This window comes from Arvicola amphibius, chromosome X, assembly GCF_903992535.2.
Source record: "Arvicola amphibius chromosome X, mArvAmp1.2, whole genome shotgun sequence".
In the NCBI taxonomy this organism is placed as follows: domain Eukaryota; kingdom Metazoa; phylum Chordata; class Mammalia; order Rodentia; family Cricetidae; genus Arvicola; species Arvicola amphibius.
Genome location: NC_052065.1, coordinates 93326698 through 93343761, shown reverse-complemented (window position 1 = coordinate 93343761; position 17064 = coordinate 93326698). Strand labels below are relative to the sequence as shown.

At 41.1% G+C, this 17064-nt stretch overlaps 1 protein-coding gene across 5 annotated transcripts in view; it reads left to right on the top strand.

Annotated features, from left to right (window-relative positions):
• Positions 1 to 321: 321 nt before the first annotated feature.
• Positions 322 to 17064, top strand: part of Acsl4 (acyl-CoA synthetase long chain family member 4) — a 72843-nt gene continuing 56100 nt past the window's right edge. For all 5 annotated transcript variants that reach the window (XM_038315994.1, XM_038315992.1, XM_038315991.1 and 2 more), the window contains exon 1: positions 322 to 515. The gene's annotated coding sequence lies outside the window, so the exon portion shown is untranslated. The remainder of the gene's footprint in view (positions 516 to 17064) is intronic.

Sequence of the window (17064 nt, the reverse complement as noted above, 5' to 3'; positions counted from 1 at the left end):
TTGTTCCGCAGCTATCTACCGTCGGGGGCCAAGCCCTCGCGGGAGGTTCTGCCCAGCAGTGCGGGATCTGCTTTGTAGCCACCGGCTCCAAGGAGCCTTTAGCGACCCGCGACCCCTCGGTAGCAGCCCTCCTCCTTCGCAGCACCCACGACCCAGCGGGCTCCGCCTCTTTGGCGGTGACGTCTTCAGCGAGCGGGGGCGGGCGCGTGGGTGGGCCGAGCCGGAGGCCGCCTGCGATTCGGCGGGCTCAGCCACACCACCGCGCGCCCCCGCTCCGCCCGCCCCTCCGGGCGCGTCTTTTCCGGGCTCGCGCCGCGCCCCGCCTCCACTGGCCGTCCGGGTTGCGCGCGCGCCGCTGCGGCTTCTTTTATTTTTTTCCACTGCCCTCCGCGGCGCGCCCCTTCTTGCCAGGCAGCACCGGAGCTAGCGGGCACGCGGGTTCGTCTCTGCGAGCTTCCTTCCCTTTAAGGCCGGACCGAGTGGCTGAGACGTGGTGCGCAAGGCAGCAACCTTGGGTGAGTGATCCTAGGCTTGGGGAGGCTGCGGCTGCTGGGTCGGTGCCCGGGAGGGCCCCCCAGATCCCTGGCGGGCTCCGCGTTGTTCACCTCAGCTGGCTGGAGGTCAGGGGGCGCTCGGCTTCCCGGCAGCGGCCGCTGGTTCCTGAAGCTCCTCGGATTCGGGGGAGATAACCACTGTCCCTATCTCCTTGGATGCTCTCCGGGATCTTCTAGAACCCCGCCTGACTCGTCCCTATAGCTCCCTGTACCCGAGGGCCATGAGAACTCTTCCTTTTTGGGGTACAGAGCTTTGCCATGACTCAGTTGACATGAGCACACAAAAGTGCCTGCTAGACCTCCAAACGACCTTTCGGGCGCCCCTAGACCTCAGCTCCATTTTGTCCCCTCCCAGTCACTCTGTAATAGGGTCCGGGCGCGCGCGGGTGTAGGGGGGTGTTTCTGGCTCTAGAAACATCTGCCCTCTCGAATCTTTTTTGGGGGGGGGGGTTGGAGGTGTACCTTAGGTTTCGATAGATACCCTCTCAGCATCTATACCTTTACGTCTGTGAGCAAACAGCTGGATCCTAGCTGAAGCATGCATGGTGTGTTCTTCCCGTCTTCATCCCCGCGTTCAGTAGGTATATTTAATATTAGGTTTATTCACTTCCTCTTCCTCTCATTCGAGTACCGAAAAGAACTGTGGCCGATGTTTAGAGACAGAGAAACCTAGGAGAATGTGATTCATTGCCTAACCGGCAACATATTTGAAATCAGACGTCATTTCTCATTTTTACCCCAGCATCTCTTTCGAAGACATTTATTTTTCATTCTCTTGAAATTAATTTGCTCCTTCGTACTTTTCATCTTAGGAGGAAAAAAAAGTCAATCCTCACTCAGAGAAACGACGGTAAGGATCGGAATAAGGGGAAATGAACCTTGCTGAAGAAGTAAGCTGTGTGCTTTACTGGTTAATGGTTTAATCAACCAACCACTCAGTTTCCTCTTCTGTGAAAATATGTCCAGCTGTCATACAGTTGGATTCAAGCATAATCGAGGTTCCTTCTTGTGTTTTGTTTCTTGGACCTCTAAATTCATGCTTAGTAACATGTTGCTACGGACATTTAGCCTAAGAAAAGCCTTTTCCTGTGCTTTCTTGTAACTTTAGTTTTTCTTTTTTCACTTCCAACAAGCAAGGCTTCCAAATGTTCTTGATATAAATCGGCAAGTTGAGATCAATTACAGTGCATGTCAAGCAAAAATTTAAATGTAAGGCTTCCCTTAAATTGCAAACTAGCTCATCTTTTCAGCTGAATCTGCAAAAGTGCGAAACATGCTAGACTCCTATTCGAATGAACCCTCTCTGCCACTTCCATGGAGGAACCAGCATTTATAGTGTATTTAATACTTGCAAATTGGGATAAAGGACCTTGACATAAAAAAAGAATCCAGAAGGGTTTATTGTATCGATTTAAAAGTTTGAGTGAGTTCAGCTTTGTGGGTTCTTTAAAACAATACTCTTAAAAACTAAATAAAATACTTTTTTTGTTACTGAATTGGGTAGGGATGTGGTGGGTGGAGAAAGAACAAAGAATCTTGCCCAATTAAGTGGCAAGAGACCCGAATCCAGACTCTGGAGACATTCAGATTCTAGCCTCAGCTGTATCTAACTATAGCAACCTTGAACAAGGAAGGCACTTTTCTTAGTTTTCACATATATAAATTAAAATAAGGCTATGCTTGGCAGGATGATTCATAAATCTCTCATGTTGGATTCTGTATTTTGAAAATAATGAGATTTTATGCATATATATGTATTTTAATGCACTTCACATTAAGGCTGTGGCTGAATCTTGTTATGTCAGCTTAGAACATTTTCTCAAAGGTCTGAATATCAAGTTATTCTTGGTTCTTAATTCCTCATGACTTAATGAATTACTTCATGTGGCAGTACATAAATTCACAAGCGGTTTTACAAATGTTAGGTTAACTTCCACTTGCGGATGGAAAGTATGAACACCGCACTGGATTTTAGACGCCCGTGGCCATTAGAAACTTGTAAGAGGATGTGGGCATACTGCTTCAAAATTATAATTGGCTAGGAACTTTAAAAGCATGCACAGAGGGTCTGAAATGATGGCTCAGTGGTTAAGAGCAATGGTTGCTCTCCTAGATGTCCCAGGTTCAATTCCCAGCATTCACATGGCTCACAGCTGCTTGTAACTCCAGTTTCTAGGGATGGATCCAGCGCCCTCTTCTGGCCTCTGTGAGCACCAGGCGTGCATGTGGTGTAAAAACATGCATGGAAAACACCTAGACACATAAAATAAGTATTCAGCTGGGTGATGTGGCCCACTTGGGTGGCAGAGGCAGGCAGAGCTCTGTGAGGCCAGCCTGGTCTACATAGAAAGTTCCAGAACAGCCAGGGCTACATATACATAGAAAGACCCTTTCTCAAACAGCAACAACAATAACAATGAAATATATTTAAAAACCAATTTTAAAAAGCATATGCAGACATCTCACTCATTCTATTTATAAATCCATTCCACTCTCCTGTTCTTAGCGGCTCGTGTACTTTGTGGTAGACCTTCAGGATATGATGGTTAAGAGAACAACACCGATTCTATGAAATTGTAGACTGAGGGGATGGTGTGGTTTTAGTGAGACATGGGCATGTACTTTATTTTTTATAAAAAATAGTAATATCCAAGTCAGGATGAATAAGATCTCCTCGAAGTTAAACCTCAATAGGGTAGGAGATAATTATATTATATTGTGGATTGTTGGTTCTTTTGGCTGTTGGTTACTTTTAGCTGTTTTTGGTTTTATTTTTTGAGACAGGGTTTCTCTGTGTAGCCCTGGCTGTCCTGGAACTCACTCTGTAGAGCAGGCTGGCCTTGAACTCATAAGAAATCTGCCAGTCTCTGCCTTTAATCTGCTGGGATTAAAGGCTGTGCCACCACACTCAGGCTCTACAGTTGGTTCTTTGTGGCATTGTATGTTCCCCACCCTTCCTTGATTTTTCTTAGGAAAAACATAAGCTTTGTTTTTCCACTCCTGCTACTGGCTGATGGTATGCTTTTTATACCCTTTTCTTTTGATTATGAATTCTGGTCTTGTAGGTTATACAAATAGTTAATACGAGATAATACCCCGTATCTGATTTTACCCGATGTTAGTATCATAAATAATTATATAACAGTACAACTAAGAAAGTTGAAATCGATACAGTGTGACCATCATATTCACATTCCACCAGTTTTCCCTTTATTTTTAAAAATTTATTTTCATTTTTAATTTATATGTATGCATGCCTCCTGTGTGCAGATGCTCACCTAAGCCAGAAGAGGGCCTGAATGCCTTGGAGCTGGAGTTATAGGAATTATGAGCTGCTTGGCATAAGTACAGGGAACTAAACTCTCATTTTCTGCAAATGAAGCAAGCATTCTTAACTGCTAAGTCATTTTCCAGCCCCAGTATCTCACCACTTTCCGTGTACAGTTGTCCGTGTTTAGTTATGCATAGTGTTGCCATGTGTAGCTTTCTGTGCTCACTCCAGGCGAGTCACAGAACAATGCTATCCCACAAGGATTCTGCGTGTTGCCTTTTAATATTTACTGTCGTCTTCTGTCTCGGTGATGTGTTTCCCATGTCCCTCTTGTCGCTTCAAGAATGCTAAATAAACGGGAACACAGGCCTGCCACTAGCACAGTTCCTTGGAGGTCCGTGAGATGTATAGAGGGAATATACTCCTAATCAATAATCTTTTCACTATTGAAAATGATGAATGGCTTGTCGTAGATATGTCTTTAACCATTCACCTGTCAAAGAACCTCTGATGTTTCCATTTATGAGCATAATTTTTCACTTCTGGGTTAATTGTCTAAGAATGCAGTTGTCAGGTTATACAGTAGTTACATGTTTAGGTTTCAAACTGTTTTTTTTTTTAAAGGACTACCAGTTTTACATTCCCGTTGTGAATGTTTTGTGACTTTGTCAGCTTTTTTGCATTGTTGCTACTTTTCCCCCCCTTACCTATGTAGTGCTATGTAGTTTTATTCTAATTTCCCCCTTTTTTTCCAAAGACTTATTTATTTACTATGTATACAGGATTGTGTCTGCCTGCAGGCCAGAAGAGGGCACCAGATCTCATTACAGGTGGTTGTGAGCTACCATGTGGTTGCTGGGAAATGAACTGAGGACCTTTGGAAGAGCAGGCAGTGTGCTCTTAACCACTGAGCCTTCTCTCCAGCCCCCTCTAATTTCCCTTTAACTATCACTATGTAGTGATATCTCTCTTCATAGTTTTAATTTAGAATACTCTGATGGCTCATCATCTGCATTTGGTACCACTTGGTCTTTTTTTATTTGTTTACTATATTTGTGCATCTTTTTTTCGATTTTTGAGGTTGTAATTTTGTGTTTTGAGATAGTCTCTCTTAAGTCCCTCTCCCTGGCCGTTCTGGAATTCTCTATGTAGATCAACTGGCCTGAACTCACAGAGATCTGTCTGCCTCTGTGTCCCAAGTACTGGTAATAAAGGTGAGGTCTGCCTCGTTTGAGGGATTTTAATCACATTGTTTCTTCCTTATCTTTCCTCACTCCAAATTCTCCCTAACTACCCCTCTCTATTCTCCTTCTAATACATGACCTCTTTTTTTAATCGTTATTGCATATATGTGTTTGTGTGTGTGTGTGTGTGTGTGTGTACACATTCCCTAAGTATAATCCATAAGTCAGTATACTGTTACTTTGTGTTTATATTTCTAGTCCCAATGTATATATACAAAACACTCGCCTACCTAAGACTCAGAGAATATTGGTGGAGGGGGCAGAAAGTGGATTCCGTCATATGTAGTAACATCAGAATCTATACCTGTAAAGTCTCACCAACATGACCACCCAAATGTGAGCAAAGCAGAGACAGCGACAAACATGTCAAAATGCACAGGGACCAGGACGCAGCCCTCCACAAACTACAGGCAACTGAGTAAAGCTGGGAGGAGGAGAGGTGGTCCTCTGCCACCGACCACCCCAGCCGGGTATGGGGGGGTCTTGTGGGACGTGCTTCCTCGAAGATCGGGTGGGTAAGGATTTGGCAATGACAAACAGAAACAAACACAGAGGCAGTTTGAATCTGAGTGTATTTTGTAGCTCTCAAACAAGGGTTTTTATACAAGAAGAACATGTATTACAATTCTTAAAAGATGTGTTCAGTAAAGCAGTTACAAAGAAGAAATTATCATAATCACCTGGCACAAGAAGGCACAAAATCAATCAAGTATTACATTTCCTGGACAGTGGGTTCAAAGAATCAATTACGAATGGAACAGATAACATCTTTAGTTACTAAACAAAAGAATTCGATAAATCACTTATAGTTAATGAATGACTCTTACGTCCTGATCAAGTTCATAAATTTTCATGTGTAATCCTTAACTAACGTCTAACTTTTATCTTCTTAAAAATCTTCAAAGTTCAATTTAAAACTATAATTAAACAATGCTTTCTATACCATAATGTCAAAGCCAGCCTCATCTACAAATGCATAGCCAAACAAATTCATATATTGTCAGGAGGATAGTCTATCAAAGCATTATTTTTTTTCTTTTTTTTTCTTTTTTTGTGTTTTTCTTTTTTTTTCTTTTTTTCCCGTTTATTTATTTTTTATTAAAAATTACCATCTCCTCCCCAAAGCATTATTTTATAATTATGTAAATAATTATGAAGCAAAGCGCTGAATCTCTTAGAGAAGAGGTCATGGCCAGTGACCCCAATTCAAGGGGCTGGCTTCTCCTTGGCCCAGGCTGTCATGAACGAACATCTCCTAAGTACAAAAAGGAAATAGAAGCATACAGACTGCCATAACTGCGCCTCAATACTTTCTCTCCGGCTAGCGAGTTCCACAGCCGGTTCCAGGAGACCTCCATTTGGAGTCAAATGCCTCAGTCTGTTTAACTTGTCACACAGATTCTACTGGGGTTGGTGTGGCAGTCCTCCCCAGGGAAGAGCACACCAGTGGATTGTCCAGTGCCAAATGGTCCGCCCTGAACACACTACTAGGTCTTTGAAAATTTAATGTTTGAGAATTTCATTCATCGATACATTGACTACTGACCATAGTTGCTCCTTCTTCCCCACTACCAGCTCCTCCTGGATCCCCCCTCCCTGCCCCAACACACACACACACACACCGTGGAGCCTTTCCACTTTCATGAGCCTTTAAAAAAAATAATCCAGTGAGTGCCACGAATGCTTGGCTTTGGTGCCATCCGCTGGTGTATGGACAACTTGCCAGACCACTGCTAGGTCTGCAGTAAACTGTCTCTCATCCCTTTGTCTATTTTCGGGTTGGACTATTTGAAATTGTTGAGTAGTAAAAGTTCTTTGTGTATTTTAAATACTGATCTTTTGTTGTTATATGACTTGAAAGTATATTCTTTCAGTTTGTGGCTTGTGTTTCCAACCTCTTCACAGGGATGTTTGCAGAACTTTACTTTGGACTGCTGAGACAGTAAATACATCGCTTGCAGGAAAAAAAAAATAATACATGGTCAGTTCTTCTGGTCTCAAGGGGATCTTATATACTTTATTCAAGTTTACTCCTTTGTGTTCAGCCTTCCATCCCCTTAATTCTTCCTGCAAGCAATGTTATTTACTGTTTCAATAGTTCAGAGCTCACATGTTCTGTTGCGAGTGGCTTTGTGCTTAATTATGTGAATCTGGTTATACATGTCCTTACCATACTAAAATGGCTGCTCTCCTTTAGTGCCTTAAAATACAGTGTCTGCTTTACCACTTGTCAAACACAACATAGAATTAAACAGACGCAAAATGTGCCAAGGAGATTTGGGGTTCCATTATCTCAATTGAAATAGTTTGGCAAAACTATTGTTTTTTTTTTCAGCAAAGTTTTTTTTAAGTTATCTAAAGCACAAAGTTTTGCTTTCATTTAAACACAGCTTGAGAGTTTATTCCTGCATTTTGAGTAGTGAAGTTACGAATCTCAATTCTATTCTTAGTAGGCTTTTTCTACTTCTCTAATAGAATAAGACACTTAAATTTGTCTTCACTTATATTTTTCTTTTATAGTCACGATTGTCATTTATTTCAACTGCTTTTTTAGTATGGTGTAAGGATAGAGGCTACCACCAACCCTTAACTGTTTTTGCAGAGAATATTGGCTGCTGGTGACACTTATACTATCATAGTTTAGAAATTGTGTGTGCCTGTTAGAACTTGCTAGACTAGTGATTAGTTTGTAAGAATATTCATGTTTATGGTGGTACTGCAGTAATTACTTGTCTATTTGTGGCTTCCATATCTGCTCCAGTAAGTGTGCAGTAGGGTGTCAAATTCCTACTAGAAAAGAGAACAAACTGGTGTAAGTCAAGGGACAGAAAAACACTCCCTGTGGCCAAATCCTGTCCACCACCTGTTTCTGTAAATAAACTTCAGTTGGAACATAGCCATATGGCTTCATTTATGTATTGTCTGGCAGTATTCACAGGGACCCCGTGGCCTCCTAGGTCTGTTTACTCTCTGGACTATTAGAGAAAAATTTTTGACGAACTCTCAGATAAGGCAACTTTAACTGGGATTAGTTTCTTCTATTTTATAAAGGAAATTTTTATAGCCTTTGCTTTGCTTTGAAGATTGCGTTCATTTTCTTCACCAAGCCTGACAGTAGAATTAAGGCCTAGTTAGAGAACTAGGGAGACTGCCTTCTGTTGTTGATGTGTGGGTTATTTCAGAATGAAATGTCAGTTTACTGCATGGTATAGTACAATCCTAACAGAGGCCTTATGCAGTCGAATTATTCCAAGCCAAACCTCTAAGGAGTGAGCTAGGCATTACTGCAGTTTTGCACCAGAAACTGCTCTGTAACCTTTAAGTACATAGTAGGAGGCTACCAAGTTGACCTTCCGCTGTGCTTTATTATTTTGTTTGCACAACTTCCTTCTTTTGTTAACTTGACACTTTAGTTCTTTTAAATTTCCTAAGTGTCATGCTGAAAATGGAAATGAAGTTAGGACATTCGACTGCACATTTGAAAGGAAGTAGATCCCATTATATGCAGAAGTATAGTAAATATATTTTACAAATATAAATGTATATTTTAAGAATTGTGAAAAAAACATAAAAATAGTGTAACAAAGTGGCAGATTTTTGAGGGGGGATAGCTTCTGAATATGCTGTAGAGATTTTAATTGACTTCTGTTTATGTGATTCACGGTATTAAGTGGTGATTTTCATTCTTTGGTAAGAGACGCTATACACTGAACAGTTGCTGCTAGTTCATTGTGCTTGTATGCCTACCAGCTGGGTTCATAGGCTTTACTACCGAACCTGGAGAGTTGGTGTACATACTAGCACTTATGCATGTGTTTGCTGGGGATGGAACCCATGGCCTTCTGCATGAAGTGCTTCACCACTGACCTATATCTTCATATTGTGTTTTTAAAATCTATATGATTTAATATTTTATAAACAGATAAAATATGAGTGGGTGTAATTGGCATTTTTACTGAAACAAGTGAAATGATACGCAGTGTGTGGGAGTCACTTCACATCACATGGCGGGTGTGGGGATGGCGGTGGGGCGTGGACATTGAAGAAACAGTTCTGCTTATGGATAATGGTTGAAACTAATGGTGATCACATTAGGTCCATTATTATGAATGCACTGAATTGTTTTAGGAAGAGTGAAAATTGTTTTAAAAAAAAGTACGCAATTAGGTACGGATAAAACAGTATATATTTTATGTAAATACAGAAATTTGGATATTGTCTGCATGGTTATTGCTTTGCAAGTTTCTTCAGTTCCTTGACATTTGTATCCCAAGAATTCAGTTTAAATTTCTGTGCAATCAAGAGAAACAAACGTCTTGGCTTCTTGGACCTATATCAAGAGTTTGGTGAATGAGTGTACTTTTGCCACTGATAAAATGAAATGAAGATAACCTGAGATGTTTGCTAAGTGATGCATTAAGAATAGCTTTTTGCCGGGTGGTGGTGGCGCACGCCTTTAATCCCAGCACTCGGAAGGCAGAGGCAGGCGGATCTCTGAGTTCGAGGCCAGCCTGGTCCACAAGAGCTAGTTCCAGGACAGGCTCTAAAGCTACAGGGAAACCCTGTCTCGAAAAACCAAAAAAAAAAAAAAAAATAGCTTTTCACCTGAATTTACCTTTTATGTTAACGGTTCTAATTCAGATTAGATAAAGGGATTTCTACATAGTAACCATGGGGAAAATGTACAGAAAATGTTTTTCTTGTATGGATGTGAGCTTAGAAAAAGCAGCAGAGGGTTGTGCATTGATATCTTCCATCTAGATAAGTAAAATGAATATAAAAAAAAAGATCCTCAAGTTTATCTGATTTACTGGGGAAATGTAAACCATCTGCAATAGATAACATTGCTAGAATTTAAATATAATATTTTGAGCAAATGTACACACTATGTAACTTTTTGGTAAAGAATATCTTTTTCTTTTTTTTTTTTCTTTTTGGTTTTTCGAGACAGGGTTTCTCTGCAGCTTTAGAGCCTGTCCTGGAGCTAGCTCTTGTAGACCAGGCTGGTCTCGAACTCACAGAGATCCGCCTGCCTCTGCCTCCCAAGTGCTGGGATTAAAGGCGTGCGCCACCACCGCCCGGCGGTAAAGAATATCTTAATCCTTTCATTTAAATAGGTATGCATAGTTTGGCCAGGTGTGGTGGTGTGTACCTTTAATCCCAGCATTTAGAGGCCAAGGCAGGGAGATCTCTGAGTTGAGCTGGAGGTCAACTAAACTACATAGTGAGCTCTAGGCCAGTCATGGCTAGAGTGTCTCAGAAAATCAAAAATGAATTTTGCTGTGGTACATAGTATCCAAGAACAAAGAGAAAAAGAAAAAGTCCCATCAGAGAGACCTAGATGAACTGACACAGGAGTCACAGAACGCAGTGCACTGTGATTCCATTTATTGAAAGGTAAACAAACCTTATCATGTATATAGACAATAAAAAAGGTGTGATTGATAGCATACTGCAGAGTGGTTATTCCTAGAGGAAAAGGGAGTGGCGTTGGGGAAATCTGCTATTCTTTATAAAATCTGTAGTGTATTTAACTTTGTTTTTTCAGTTTTTCGAGACAGGGTTTCTCCGTAGCTTTGGAGCCTGTCCTGAGCTCTTGTAGACCAGGCCTCGAACTCACAGAGATCTGCTCACCTCTGCCTCTCAAGTGCTGGGATTAAAGGCGTGTGCCACTACCGCCTGGCCACGTATTTAACATTTTTAATTGCTGTTTTATTGGTAGTTGTACAAGTTAATAAGAAACATATGCCCACTGGAGGATACTTATGATTACTATATAGCATATGTAATGGTTTGTACTGAGTGAGCATTCAGGTGGTTTATGAAACGTAACTTTTTCTCCCATGGAGAAGCTTTTTTTTAATTTTTTTTTTTTTTAAGACAGGGTTTCTCTGTAGCTTCAGAGCTTGTCCTGGAACTAGCTCTTGTAGACCAGACTGGCTTCAAAGTCACAGAGATCTGCCTCCCGAGTGCTGGGATTAAAGGCGTGCGCCGCCACCACCGCCCGGCAAATCTTTTAAATTATTGTACTCTGATAAGAATACCATGTTCCATTGTTAACTTTCTGATATATGTTTGTATATACATGTGTGCATGCATACAGACAGTATTCATAGATACAAACATCTGTACTGTCTACAAAATGAATTCTTACTATACATACTGATTTGTAATTTTCTTTTTTTCATAGTGTACTGTAGGCATTTTTGAGGATTGGTGACTATGTATGTGAAAGAGATAACTTATGAGTAAAAACACATACGCACACTGTTGTGTAAATATAGTATTTTTTAAAAATAGCTTCTTTAATGGGCTAACTGTAATCTTGAGGGGAAAGTTAGTTACCAGATGTAAATGACCAACAAAGTTTTATATTCTCAACGTCAAGCCAGTTCAGATGATTTTGAATTAAAGTATGAACAAGGTGTGGATGTGTGTCACTTTATGATGGGACTATATTCTGAGAAATGTATTGGTTGCTTTCATCCTTGTGTGAACATCATGGCTTATATTTATACAAAGCTAGGCGGTAGAGCCTATTGCATATGTAGTGCACATAATTGCATTCTGGGGTTCAAATATGACTGGAGCACAATGGGTTTGCTTACACTAACAACATCACAAGTGTACCTAATGGATTTTTCTACAGCTTTACTAGGATATAAGGATTTGTAAACTTTATTATAGTCCTATAGGACCACCATCAAACACACACACACACACACACACACACATGCGCACACTCATTCTGTTATGTTGGTACTGTCTATACAGACCTAACCTGTGTTAAAATTGTACTTAGAGGTCAGGGGCTAAGAGTGCATGCTATGCAAACATAAGGGCTGAGTTCAAATCCCCTTGTGAAAAAGCCGGGCATGGTTGAATGACTCCCTGTAACCCCAGTGTTAGGGAGGCCGGTGAGGTGGAGATGGCAACAAGCCTAGTTCCAGGTTATGTGACAGACCCTGTCTCAAGGAAGGTGCAGAGGAGTAGAACAAGACACCCATGTCTCCTGGCTTCTACCCATACATGGGCTTGCTCCTGCATGTACATACACATGTGCACATATGCTACACACACACATATACATAGAGTCCACACAGGTACACAATTCTTGCTGAAGTGATGAGGTTTCATGCAGTATGTGGAATGTCATTAACTTCTTGTGTGTGAACTTGGACTTTAGTGAAAAATACTTAAATTGAACCTGTGTCCTCATTTTGTGTAAAGAAGAAAATAGTAGCTGTGTCTAGATTGTGGATAAAGTTGTATGTGATGAAGGACTTTATTTTGCAACTTAGAAAGGTAAAGAAAATCTAGGTATCTGTAGCAACATGAATCTTTGTCTCCGATAGCCCTGTATGTAGTCTACACAATTGAGAATTATGAGAAAGATGTTAGAGGATCAACTTTGATTTCACTGATTAGAGCATGTGTGCCTGTATTGTGGTTACCTATGAAGCATTAATTAAACAAATAAGACCCATTATAGTCTCCTGAGTTGATGCTGTGGGACCTAGAAGCAAAAAGGTGCTATTTGTTGTTGTTGTTTCTGAGCCAGGGTTTCACTACATCGCCCAAGAACTAACTCACTGTGTACTCCAGGCTGGCCTCAAACTCATGGCAGGCCCCCTGCCCTCACCTCTCAAATGCTAGGATTATAGGAGGATGCCACCAAGCCTAGGTAAAATACTTTATTTTTCATGATTTTGTTCCTTTAATAATTTTCTGCAAATTTGGTAAGGCATTTTATTTAAAAAGACTACGTGTAGACAAGGGTTTTCAATATTTGTTTTTTTTCTAGACAATGTTTCTCTACATAACAGGTCTGGATGTCCTAGAATTCAGTGTGTAGACCAGGCTGGCCTCAACCTCAGGATTAAAGGAGTGTGCTGCCACCATCAGGCTACTCCTATTTTTCTATTATGGTGGTTGAAACAGCCCAGTTTTCAAGGCTGTCTGCCTGCCTCTTGGCCTCTTGGAGTTTGATTTCATAGCAGGAAGATTCTCCACTCATAGGTGCAGTTATAAGGACACAGACTTTATAGGAGCAGCAGCATAGTGGTTTTCTACTTCTGACTTGGTTAACCAGGAAAGGCTTTGTAAAGTTACTGGTGAATTCTGGTGGTTGTGGATGAGGCTAATGCGGCAGGTGGGGGAGAGGCATACGGAAATGCCTGTTTACCTGTCTTTCTGCTAATTTCCTGTCATGTATAGTTCCATTATCATCATACTATGAAAAAGTAATGCCAGGCTTCTGCAGAGGATCTCTCATCTAAGAAAACCTGGAAAACTCAGACTCTTCTTGTAGTCAGACTTTTCTTTGGGCCACCAGCTCACACATACTGAAACGGAGACTTATTAATTATGAAAGCTTGTTAGGTTATGCTTGTTCCCAACTATCTCTTATAACTTAATTTACTCCATTTATATTGGTCTACATTCTATCATGTGGTGTTACCTTCCTTCTATCCTGGACCTCCTGTTTCCTCTCCGTGTATCCTGGTGTCTCCTGCACGCCTAGACTCCTCCTCTTTCTCTCCCTGGAAATCCCGCCTATACCTCCCTCCTGCCTAGCTATTGGGCGTTCAGCTTTCTACTCCACCAATCACAGCAATACATCTTCACAGGGTTACTGCTGAGAGGCTGGCCAGCATTTCTTGTGCTTAGAATGTGATAGGCATTTCTGCTTCTCGGTTGAACAGAAAACTTAAGAGCTCTCAGACAGGAAGCAGGAAATTGGGGGAATGAACTGAAACGCCGGTCGTGGCTTTGAGAACAAAACACAGAAGGCACAGTCATAAGTACTGGGATGAATCCAAGGAGAAGAGGCTGTATTTCACATGGCCGCTGAAGATCCGTAGCTTCCGGAGGAGTCGAGAAGTTAGAAGAATAGTTGAAAATCCATAGCTTTGCAGAAGGATAGGACTAAGTACTAGTCATAACCCTTGCCAGGGAAATATTGTTCAGAAAAGTAGAGCAAAATAGGCCAGGCTTAGTGATCTTTGTAGAGTTGGAACCAGAGTGAATTCAAAGTGGTGCCTGTTAACGCCCGCCTGAGTCATAGACTTCCAACTGGGCTGCCGCACTTCCGCAGACTGTGCCACCAACTGGGGGCCAAGTCTTCTAATTCCTGACCCTGGTAGGGGGGCATTCTCATTCAAACCATCACACAAAGAAAGGTTAGAATTTCTTGGAAGCAAGTTGTTTTCTGTAATTGGAACCTAGAGAAGGCAAGGCTCAGGTGCACCTTTTGTGAGTTATGCAATCCTTAATTGGGAAGCCATGTGGTGTTTGTTTCCACAAGTAGAAATGTTGGCATTAGCATCTTCATTCAAACACAATTGTACATGGTATACTTTTTTTTAAAAGCTAAATGGCTGATCTCCTAAGGTTGTTACAATTCAAAACAACCCCCAGAAAATTTTAGACTCTTTTACTTAGGTTTTGTGTTTAGCGTCAAGTATATAAGACCAGGATTTTTATATGCAACTAAGTTTTTAAAATTATATATGTATATATGTTTGTATTAATTTTTAACATTTTCCTGATTACCAAGCCATTAAATATTAAATCATTTATAGAGTATATTTCTTTTCCAAAGAATTCCTCTTATCTGCAGTTTCGCTTTTTAGTTTCAGTTACCCACATCAGCCTGAACATATTAAATGGAAAATTCCAGACATGAATAATTCATGAGTTTTAAATAAAATTTCCCACAATACCTTGTTATTTTACTAATATCTAGTGCTGGACTTCTCTCTCTCTCTCTCTCTCTCTCTACCCAAATTCTAAATAAACTTTATTTATTATAGAGATGCGTCTCCAGGGAGAGATTAGTGTAGATAAAGTATGGTTCTATCCACAACTGCAAGCATGAAAGGAATGCCTTGCATTTTCCTCCATGGTAACAGGGGTGGGTGCTGCTCTTCCTTACAGGTGCTATCCTTTTAAACTGCAGGCTAATTTAGAAGAGACAGCTGCAAAACGAAAACCTTTGCTGTGAATCTCTTACCTTTTTTTAATTCCTGAATTTCTTCATTTATGTTTTGAGGTTAAGGTCTCAATATGCAGCTCAAGTGACCTGGGATGCCCTTTTTATTATTTGCACACATGGAGGTCTGAAGCCAGTTCTTGAGAATTGCCTCTCTCCTGCAACCTTATGGCCTCTGGGGACCAGACTCTGGTTGTCAGGTCAGCACATGGGTTCCTCTGCTCTCTGAGCCCTCCAGCTGGCCCTATCCCTGTGTGTGAGCAACATCACGTCTGCAGCTTAGCATCTCTCTACAGTTCTCTTGGGACTTTCCTATGTAGAACTGAATAATTGGTCATTGTCAGGTCCCAAAGAACAAAATACTGGGATGAAAAAGATACTTGTCCCCCTATGGTGGTGGGAGTATAATACTGGGGGACAAGTGGACATACGGGCTCCACAAAAGGTATGTGTGAGGAAAACATTACTGGTGCAGGATAGCTGCCCAACTCCCGTCCTATCTCCGTGCTGTCCTACATTTCTACCATGTACTCTGGTTACTTGGAGTATTTCTCTGTAATGATTGGCCTGTCGCTACAATGATAAAATTTAGTAAAATGGGAGATTTGTTCTTAGCTAACAAGTTTCAGACAGCTGGTGCTTTTCTCAAAACAACTTTACCTGTAAGGACCATAGTATCTTCGTTTATTCGTAGGGGGCTAAAGTTTCCAGCTGACTGTCTTGATCTTGGTGAGTCTTGTCCTTAATCGAAGGGCCACATTGACTAAGACACTCTTGAAGGAAAGAGGAGGTGAATGATGTACAAGGTCATTACCAAAGAAAGGAGGAAGTGACGGTGTCAGTCTGTACTCAGTGTACCTTGAATTGGGAAAACCAGAACTTTGCAATTCAGTTCCTGGAGTCATCTGGGAAGAAGGAACCTCAATTGAGAAAAAATGCCTCAGTCTTGTTGCCCATTGGCGACTCTTTTGGGGTATTGTTTTGATTTATGATTGATGTGGGAGGGCCCAGCCCACTGGGGCCATTGCCTTGCCTTGGTAGGTGGTCTTGGATTGCTTAAGAAAACAGGCTGAGCAAGCCATGAAGAACAAGCTAGTAAGCAACACTCCTCCATGGTCTCTGCTTCAGTCAGTTTCCTGAGTTCCTGCCCTGACTCCAGGCTGTAAGGTGAAATGAACCCTTTCCTCCCCAAGTTGCTTTTGGTCATGGTGCTTATCACAGTAATAGGAAAAAAAGTGGGGCAGCTTCTGTGAGCTGGCTAGATTGTTGTGAAGTGCTACCATGTTTAACTTGATGAATGAACACATTCTCCAGTAACAGTCTGCAAATGGAGAGTATTGTTAGATAAACTGCAATGGCTTTTGATAGGCAGCAAACAGCTCATTTGGAAATAGTGACTTTGTTTATAGTTGGTTTTTAGCAAAAACTTATTTCTCTACTTTTATATTATTCCTAACTAAGAAGCATTTTAAGTCATTTAAAATGTTTTCTAATGGTTATAGTATTTTATTACAAAATCATGAAAAATATTTCTTTTGTTTAGGAGAATGACTACAAATTTAAGGTGGAAAATTAGTTTTTACTTGTGGTCAGCTGATGGCTTTATTTTTTAAGGTTTATTTATTTTATGTGTATGATTGCTCTATCTGCATCATATCCCACTATAGATGGTTGTGAACCACCATGTGATTGCTGGGAATTTAACTTAGGACCTCTGGAAGAGCAGCCAGTGTTTTTAACCACTGAGCCATCTCTACAGCCCCGGCATTTTAAAAAAACAGTCAAACCTGTGATCCTTTTGCCTCATAACCCTAAGTGGTAGGATTGACTTCTGCCTCTTGGGTTAAAGAAAAGAAATGGCAGTTTGAAATTGTTCCGTTAACTCATTTGACTTGTATGTATATGACTGTCCTGTAGACTGGTTCTGTAAGGTGTGTCCTTATAGAATTTCACCTTGCCACGAGATGATGTCATCTATAATGTTCATGTTTGAGCACTACA